Source organism: Eriocheir sinensis, chromosome 16, assembly GCF_024679095.1.
Source record: "Eriocheir sinensis breed Jianghai 21 chromosome 16, ASM2467909v1, whole genome shotgun sequence".
NCBI classification, from domain to species: domain Eukaryota; kingdom Metazoa; phylum Arthropoda; class Malacostraca; order Decapoda; family Varunidae; genus Eriocheir; species Eriocheir sinensis.
Window position 1 is genome coordinate 10,181,591 of NC_066524.1, and position 9,435 is coordinate 10,191,025.

The window sequence follows — 9,435 nt, forward strand, 5'->3', positions numbered from 1 at the left end:
TTTTTGAGATCCACGGATGCGGATGTGTATGCGGATGTCATATTTACATATTTTGCGGGTGCGGATGCGGATATCAGTTTCTACTTAAATGAGGATACGGATATCAAATTATGACATCCTCACAGATGCGGATGTGTTCATGATTTTGATCATTCAATATATAACGCCTTCTTTTTAACATCTCGGCCTCTATAGCGCCGGTAGGCTATTTTCTTCGGCCTGGTGGTCGGCCCAAGCCCCTCATGGCGCAGGCATTTTTTTTTATAATGGCGCCAGTTATGCTTGGCTCATGCTGCTCCCCGGAACTCATTCTTCATTCACTTCCATGGACGGTATCTTCTAGAGTCCGGGTTGATGGGTGGATTTCAGGACAGCATGTGGGTAGTCTTTGGCCATTCGGCGGTGACTGAAAAATTTCAGGTGGTAACGTAGGGATTCGAACCGACGTTGTCCATGGTGAGGTGAATGCGGGGTCCGCACGCTAACCACTCAGCCACCGCCTACCTATTAAGATGTTAGCTGCTTTTGCTACACAATACTGTATTTTTGTAATTTTAAAGTTTTTTGACGAGTTTCAGCCACACATGGTTTATATAATTGTGTTACCAGGATGTGGAACAAAAACCATGGTTGATCTTCTTTAATTTGGCGCCCCAGAAGTATTGCGTCTGGAACATATTGTCACATCACACTCCAAGCACCACCATACATGGGCCGTGAACACCTCAGAACAGCAAGACACACCACGAGCCCACGTACACTCCCCAGGGCCGCCAACACACGAGGAAAGCAAGGCAGGGCAAAGAGTCTCACAGAGCGGGTTTTCTATTTTACTGAACAGCTCCAACACGTACAGAACGCTGGTTTACAAGGTACAGTAACTCCCAGTACTCAGAGGGGCACAGACACAGCACAAGGCACACACAGGAGCGGGCAGGGCACACACAAGCAGCGCGCACGTCTCTCGTCTATCGCAGCACGGCTCTCTGTTTCCGGCGCTGCCGGCCGCTCCCCGGGCGGGCCGCCGCGATGCACCCCACGCCGCCGGCCATCACCAGCCCTCCGCGCCCCAAATTAGCACCCCCCACACTAATAACACAAATACACATGAAAATATACCCCCTGGCGTAACAATATATCCCCCCAGCCCCCCCCTCCCCTCGCTACGCCACTGCACAAGGGTGACGGGTCCGACATGCAGCTGGAGATCGAGGAGATAAGCGGGGAGGGGGTCGTGGTCCACTACACCCAAGGCGCCTCGGAACGCCGCCGGGCTTATCCTGACTTGCACTTGCCCGGGGGGCAGCAGGAGCAGTGCGACCTCTCTCTCCGGGGTCACGCGCGGAACTCTCTCTCTCTCTCTCTCTCTCTCTCTCTCTCTCTCTCTCTCTCTCTCTCTCTCTCTCTCTCTCTCTCTCTGTATCTCTTTGCCAGCACAGACTGCTTGTCCTTTCATCTAATATTTTATGCGCAGCTGGTCCAGACACCACCGTCAGTCCGTCGCACCATTTGCCATGTCATGAAAAAGTGTGTCATTATTTCAAGCTTATTACAAAATAAATATCCAGAAATGTGAAGCTTCGTCTGCGAAATTACAAAGGATAAAAGTATCAATGAAAAAGGTATCTACATATTATTTAATTTAACTAGCATATTTCAGACTGGAATACCAGTGACACAGGCAACTGTATCACTTGGACACGAATCTGACGAGCGGCTGACAGGTCCCGTACCTGTCATGATTTCTTTGATTGCTCTTATATTGATAGAATAAAGCATTACATACCTATAAAATTATTAATATTTGGTAATTAAATCACCATTGTTTATAGGAAATGCATACATTAAGTGTTTGGGATACTGACAACATGACATGGTACACACCAAAAAATAGTACACTTCAGAGAGCAACGCTCGTACTCATATGAGTCATATATGGCGCTAAAAATGGCGCTAACTACAAAAATAAAGCGCTAAAAAAGCGCTATGGAGCTAAATAAAAAATTTCGGCTCTATATCACTTGAAAAAGTACTATATTTAGCGCCAAAGGCGCTAAGGTGGCAACACTGGCGGCCGGCCGCTCCCCGGCAGGGCCGCCGCGATTCACCCCACGCCGCCGGCCATCACCAGCCCTCCGCGCCCCAAACTAGCACCCCCCACACAAATAACACAAATACACATGAAAATATATACCCCCTGGTGTAACACTATCCCCCCCTTAGAGAAGCAGCTACAGTCTTCCCAAAATGTCGAGTCCGTTCTGGTGGGGCGCCGAAAGGGAATTTCCCTGATGATGCGTTGTCAGATGTACTAGCAACAATTATTGTCTTATTATTAGATTACTTCTAAATGAAACTTCATAAAAGTGCATTTATATAAAATTCTAATAAGGATGTATAGAGAACTTTGAATATTGCTCTAGTGGAATGATAACAATGACTTTGTATAAATACCACAAAATGTGGCAGCTCTGTTCTCCTATGTTGCCATTTTTAAGGCTGGGTCAAGGGTACACTGACCGCGCTAATCCGCAGGTAAACGAGAGGTCGATTTTCATCATAACCCGACACACACACACACACACATAGGTATACATACACACACACACACACACACACACACACACATCTTTAGAGACACATATAACTTGGTGAGAAATATTGGAGTAGCATTTAGCTACATGGACAAGGACATGATGAGAAGGCTAATCACTACCATGATTAGACCAAAATTAGAATATGCAGAGGTAGTGTGGTCCCCCCATAAGAAGAAGCATATAAAGAAACTAGAAAGAATACAGAGGATGGCATCAAAAATGGTCCCAGAGTTGGAGGGATTAATATACGAGGAAAGATTAAAGGAAATGAACTTAACAACACTGGAACAAAGAAGAGAAAGGGGAGACCTAATCCAAATTTATAAATTATTAAACAAAATAGATGAAGTAGATAATGAAGAACTGCTACTAACAGAAGGAAACATAAGCAGAAATACAAGAGGACACAGTAAAAAATTGAGAAAGGGGAGATGCTTGAGAGACACAAAGAAGTATAGCTTCCCGCAAAGAAATGTAGAGGTTTGGAACAGTCTGAGCGAGGATACAGTATCAGCGAGGAGTGTGCAAAGCTTTAAAGATAAGTTGGATAAATGCAGACACGGAGACGGGACCACACGAGCATAATGCCCAGGCCCTGTAAAACTACAACTAGGTAAATACAACTAGGTAAATACACACATACACACACACACACACACACACACACACACACACACACACACACACACACACACACACACACACACATAGGTATGCACACACACACACATATATATATATATATATATATATATATATATATATATATATATATATATATATATATATATATATATATATATATATATATATATATATATATATATATACACACACACACACACACACACTCAAACACACACACACACACACATAGGTATATATACACACACACACAGGTATACACACACACACACACACACATAGGTATACACACGTATACACACACACACACACACACACACACACACATACATAGGTATACACACACACACACACACACACACACACACACACACACACATAGGTATACACACACACACACACACACACACACACATTGAGAGAGAGAGAGAGAGAGAGAGAGAGAGAGACGTCAGATAGTCGAGGCCCAGCAAGCACGGTTCGTCTCGATCGGCGACGTCCACCGGCCGGCGCTTCACAGCGCTGCCCACGCCGATACGAGCCTCCACTGGCCCCTCGAGCAGAACACACTATCCCGTGTCAGGCCGCGCCGAGGACTCCTCATCCCCGGTGTCCACTGTCACGCGCGACGTGGCTACATCCGCTAATCCTCCCACTGGCAACGTGCTGGTCTGGCGGTGGCAGCTTACACAAGGCGGGGTTCGGGGGCGGGAGACGCGTCGGGGCTCAACCGGTCAAGGGAACGCGTCCTTCGCTCCCCCGGGAACCGACTATGCCCCTTCTCGCCACGGCCCCCGCGCGAGCCATGGAGACCCTCCGGGCTCGCCTTCCTCGACGCTGCCTTCATCTTCACCTTCGCCATCCGGCCCCGGAGGTCATGGCAGGGCGGGGCGGCCTCTGGTCGTCGTCAAGAAGGCCCCGAACTCCAAGGCCCTCGTCGTCAGTCCACGGCAGGGGGTGAGAGTCCTCGACAGTCTCGTCCCTCAGCGCCCGGCAGTCTCGTCCCTCAGCGCCCGGCAGTCCACACAGAAGCGCTGCGTGCCGTCCTTCTCATCCCGGACTACAGCAGTTGAGGACCAGGGACTGTCTGTCAGCTCAATCACCCCCTGCGCCGCCCGCTCGCCTACGGCGCGCTGCACTTCCTCTCGCCTGGCCGGCGCGACACGTTGGGGCGGGGTCTGGATGGGCGCACTATTTTCCGTGTTAATGCTGTGCTTCACCAACCCCGTGCGGCCCAGGCCCAAACCACCTCCTGTGTTTCAACTCCTGTTGAAACTATGAGTACTCGCACACTTTAAAATCTCTCACGTGATAAATCATGATGCACTGTGACTATATAGTCTACAAGACATTGATCCCAAGTGTTTATGCTAACATTTTTCAGGTGAAGTGGTGAGAAACACTCTACCATTCAGTTATTACAAGCTAAATACTCACACCTAAGCTTACACCATTCTCTCATTTTTTTAAATCTCCTGCCGCATGTATAGCTTGAACCATTTTTCTAATAGATTCCACGAAGACTAATGTTTAATCTGGAAAGTGTTGAACAGAATATAGTCAGTAGAACTCGTGGTAAAAAGATATTTAAAAAGCCGAAACCCGCACAGTACCGAAAGGAGCCGCGCTGAGGGGCCGAACTCACTCTCACGAAGACTTACCAACACAAAGGGCTGTAGCTATCTAGGACACTGGGGAGAAAGAAACAGTGGAACACCTAATGGTAGAATGTAGCAACTACGAGAGGCAGAGAGGGCAGAAGAAGTGATGGTGATGAGCCGATGAAAATTAAGCGATACAGGTCAAAAGAAGAAAAAGGTTTGTTTTGGTTTGGAATGTCAAGTCTTATAAATCTTCCTCCAAGGTACCTGTAAATACATAATGAACAAGTAAAGCCTGTGTTCGTGATTTATTAATTGCTTTAGTGTATCAATTAAGTGCCTATAAACTGATAATAAACAACACGTCGTAGATTCAGGCTACTGTGCAACCGAAGTTTCATAATTTCATTTATCATAATACCGCATCGATCTGTGTCAAAGATTATTTAAGATTAATGTTCTCAATATTCATAACTTTGTTTTGAATTACACTGGGATAAGCAATTTTTTTTTATATTAGACCCACTTTTCTGTACCAAATTATGCTTTCCAGATAATCTGGCATTCTTTTTCAAGGGCCAGAACGCCTCAATTAAGGCCCTATTTTGGAGCTACCCTCTCGGTAATATTATCCGTTAAAATTCGTGTTACTTTGTGTACATGGCTCTATAGTCAACCAGCAGATAAGATCCGTTGATGTGGAAATGTGTTCAAAATATCTAGAGGTTTGGGGTCCAATGTAGCGTTTTTGAGGCTGGTGTAGCGGAATGGTAAAACTACAGTTGGTAATTAGCAGAGAGGAAGTCGAGGTATGTTTGAAGAAGCAGAAGAATTGCAAGGCAGCAGGGCTGGATGAGATCCCGTATGAATTGTATAAGAATGGAGGTGAGGTGGTGATAGACAGGATGACTTAGCTGTTCAACTGTGTATGGGAGAATGAGAGAGTGCCTCGGGAATGGAACGAATGCAGAGTGACTCTGATACACAAGGGAGGACATAAGAATAAGAAAGAGCTGAAGAATTATAGGCCGATAGCCCTGGCAAATACGGTGGGAAAGATTTTCTGTTCTGTGTTGAATGAAAGGCTGTGTAAGTGGATTGAAAAAGAGAGAGAGTGCTGGGTGAGGAGCAGAATGGTTTTCGCACAGACAGGAGGGCAGAGGACAATATGTGGTAAATGAGATGATAGAGAGGAAAAGGAAGAATGGAAGTCCGTTGTATCTTGGGTTTCTTGATATTGAGAAAGCGTATGATAGAGTAAACAGGGAGGTAATGTGCAAGGTACTGGAGAAAGTAGGTTTGAGTGATAAGATAGTGCGCATCATTAGGAGTATGTATGTGGATACGAGAGCCAGGTATAGGTTAGGAGCATTAGAGCGAGTGGGTGAGGAGTGAAAGAGGTGTTAGGCAGGGCTGCATCTTGTCTCCAACTCTCTTCAGTCTGTATACTGAGGAGTTGGCAGCCAGGATGAGGAGAAAGAATGCAGGAGTAAAAGTGGGAGAAGACAGGGTAAGTGTGCTTCTGTATGCAGATGATGTGGTAGTCATGAGTGAGTCAGCGGAGGAACTGCAGGAACTATTAGATGTGGTGAATGAGTATGGGAGTGATTTTGGAGTAAAATATAGTAGTGAGAAAGCTCAGATATAATGGTTGTGAATGGGGCAGAAGATGAGAGAAATAGGACCTGGAGGCTAGGAGACACAGAGCTAGGGCAAACAGATGCATACAAGTACCTGGGTGTATGGATGAGTTCGAGCGGATGTGAAAGGACAAAGAATGAGATTAGCATAGTAAATCAATGGGTGGGCCGTCTGGGAAGTGCGGCAAGAATGAGAGCATGTAAGTATGATGTGCTAAGAGAGGTGTGGAAGAGTGTAGCAGTGCCGAGTGTGATGTATGGGATGGAGGTGATTACATGGAGTGAATTGGAAATGGATAAATTGGAAGTAGGGCAAAAGGATCGATCGGTAGGTTAGCTTTGAATGCACCAAGGTATGGCAGCGGTGGAAGCATTGAGGGGTGATATGGGGTGGAGTACCTTTAGGGAAAGATTTAGGAAAGCTACCCTTAGATACAAAGTCAGATTGGAACGAATGGATGACGCGATGTAGTGCGGCGACGGCCTGATGAACGAGCCTCCCATAACCCAGTTAGCCAGTGGGGTACCTCTTTGGCCGACTCGGTAAGGAGTGGCTCTCCCGTCACGCTGGTCGCGGGTTCAAGCCCAGGCAGCCGGGGAATACCCTCTCCTTGTTGTGATTAATTTCTCGTGTGTTTCGATACACGCAGAGGACGTGTGGGACCGAGAGAGTAATAGAAAAAAGAGAATAGAAAATTTCGTCATTAAACTGGTGTCATAGCGGTGGGCATCCTATCCTGCGGTTCTGTTGAGTTTCCCCGAAGGGGTAACAGGTAGGTATCCGAGGATAATAGAAAATGGGAGAGTTGGAGGTATGTATCTACGGGGACATTGTGAAATTGTGCACCAAAATGGGTCACTGTCTAAAGGTCTCAACACACAGAAATTAATCTACATAGGGGGGAATGCCGTGTAGTGCGGCGACGGCCTGAAAAACCTCCTCCCATAACCCATCGCCCGGGGGTACCTCCTCTTGGCCGACTCGGTAAGGAGGCTCTCCCGCCACGCTGGTCGCGTGTTCAATCCCAGGCAGCCGGGGAATACCCTCTCCTTGTTGTGATTAATTTCTCGTGTGTTTCGATACACGCAGAGGACGTGTGGGACCGAGAGAGTAATAGAAAAAAAGAGAATAGAAAATCTCTTGTGGAGTGTGCATGAGAGCAAATGGATTAAAAACTGCATGAGAATGGTTGGTGACAGTGGTATGCGAGTCAGGTGGATGAGCAGAGAGGAAGGGAGGCGTTTCTTTGAATGGAAGGTGATTGACAGAAATAGTGAGGGTCTAGAATGGAATGTGAGAAAGTGGAAGAAAGAGATAGACAGTACAGTGAAAGGTGACGGTCTGTGGAGGTGGAAGCATATGTGATGGAGCGAAAGACTACTTTGGAGTGGTACAGCAAAGTGTGTCAGATGTGTGACAGGGATGTGGATGAAACTGTCGTGCATGTGATACTGGTGTGTGGGAGGTACCGGAGGGAGAGGACGGAGATGATGAGGGTGGCACTGAGTGAGATGGGCTGGGATGTGAATGGGAGGATTGCAAGGACAGAGAGGGAATGGATGCTGCTGCTGCTGGGACTGAGTGCTGAAGCAAATGATAGAATTATAGAAGCCATGAAGAGTTTTCTGGAAAAGATGTGGTGTGCAAGAAATAGGGAATTGGAAGATTTGTAATGGATACTGTTTGTGTTGTTTTATTTTTACAGGTTGTGCCGATACGAAGGCCTGACTCTCCAACGGGTCACCTGTACAGCAAGAGCAAGAGACAAGACCCTGGTGACAGGACGGCCAACATAATAAACCTGATAACAACTACCACTGACGGGGCTCTAGAGGCGCCTAACTAGCCCCATAAAACACCCACGAAGAAGAAGAAGAAGACAACAACACGCATAGAGGCCGCCGTCGCGAAGGATTTATCAGTTGAGACAGCCAGCCCCCAAAACACTGCCAGGACAACAACAACAACACACGCCGAGGCTGCCGCTGCGAAGTTTACAACTATAGAGGCAGCCAGCCCCCAAAACACTGCCAGGACAACAACAACTGCACACGCCGAGGCTGCTGATGCGAAGTTTACAACTATAGAGGCAGCAAGCCCCCAAAACAATGCCAGGACAACAACAACAACACACGCCGAGGCTGCTGCTGTGAAATTTACAATTATAGAGGCAGCCAGCCCCCAAAACACTGCCAGGACAACAACAACAACACACGCCGAGGCTGCCGCTGCGAAGTTTACAACTATAGAGGCAGCCAGCCCCCAAAACACTGCCAGGACAACAACAACAACACACGCCGAGGCTGCTGCTGCGAAGTTTACAACTATAGAGGCAGCCAGCCCCCAAAACACTGCCAGGACAACAACAACAACACACGCCGAGGCTGCCGCTGCGAAGTTTACAACTATAGAGGCAGCCAGCCCCCAAAACACTGCCAGGACAACAACAACAACACACGCCGAGGCTGCTGCTGCGAAGTTTACAACTATAGAGGCAGCCAGCCCCCAAAACACTGCCAGGACAACAACAACAACACACGCCGAGGCTGCTGCTGTGAAATTTACAATTATAGAGGCAGCCAGCCCCCAAAACACTGCCAGGACAACAACAACAACACACGCCGAGGCTGCTGCTGTGAAATTTACAATTATAGAGGCAGCCAGCCCCCAAAACACTGCCAGGACAACAACAACAACACACGCCGAGGCTGCTGCTGTGAAGAATATATCAGTAGAGTCAGCCAGCCCATAAAACATTCCCGAAGAAGAGGTCGTGGTCCCATGTCCTAACCAGCCCCCTAAAACAAGAAAAATATATATCCCCAAACTGTCCCCATTACTGCCGCGACGACTGCGACTACGTTGTGTGTGGAGGAAAAAAGAACAAGGACAACACCAGCACACTCCAAGGCTGCCACAAAGGTTGGGGCTGCCTCACCTGTGCCTTCCGC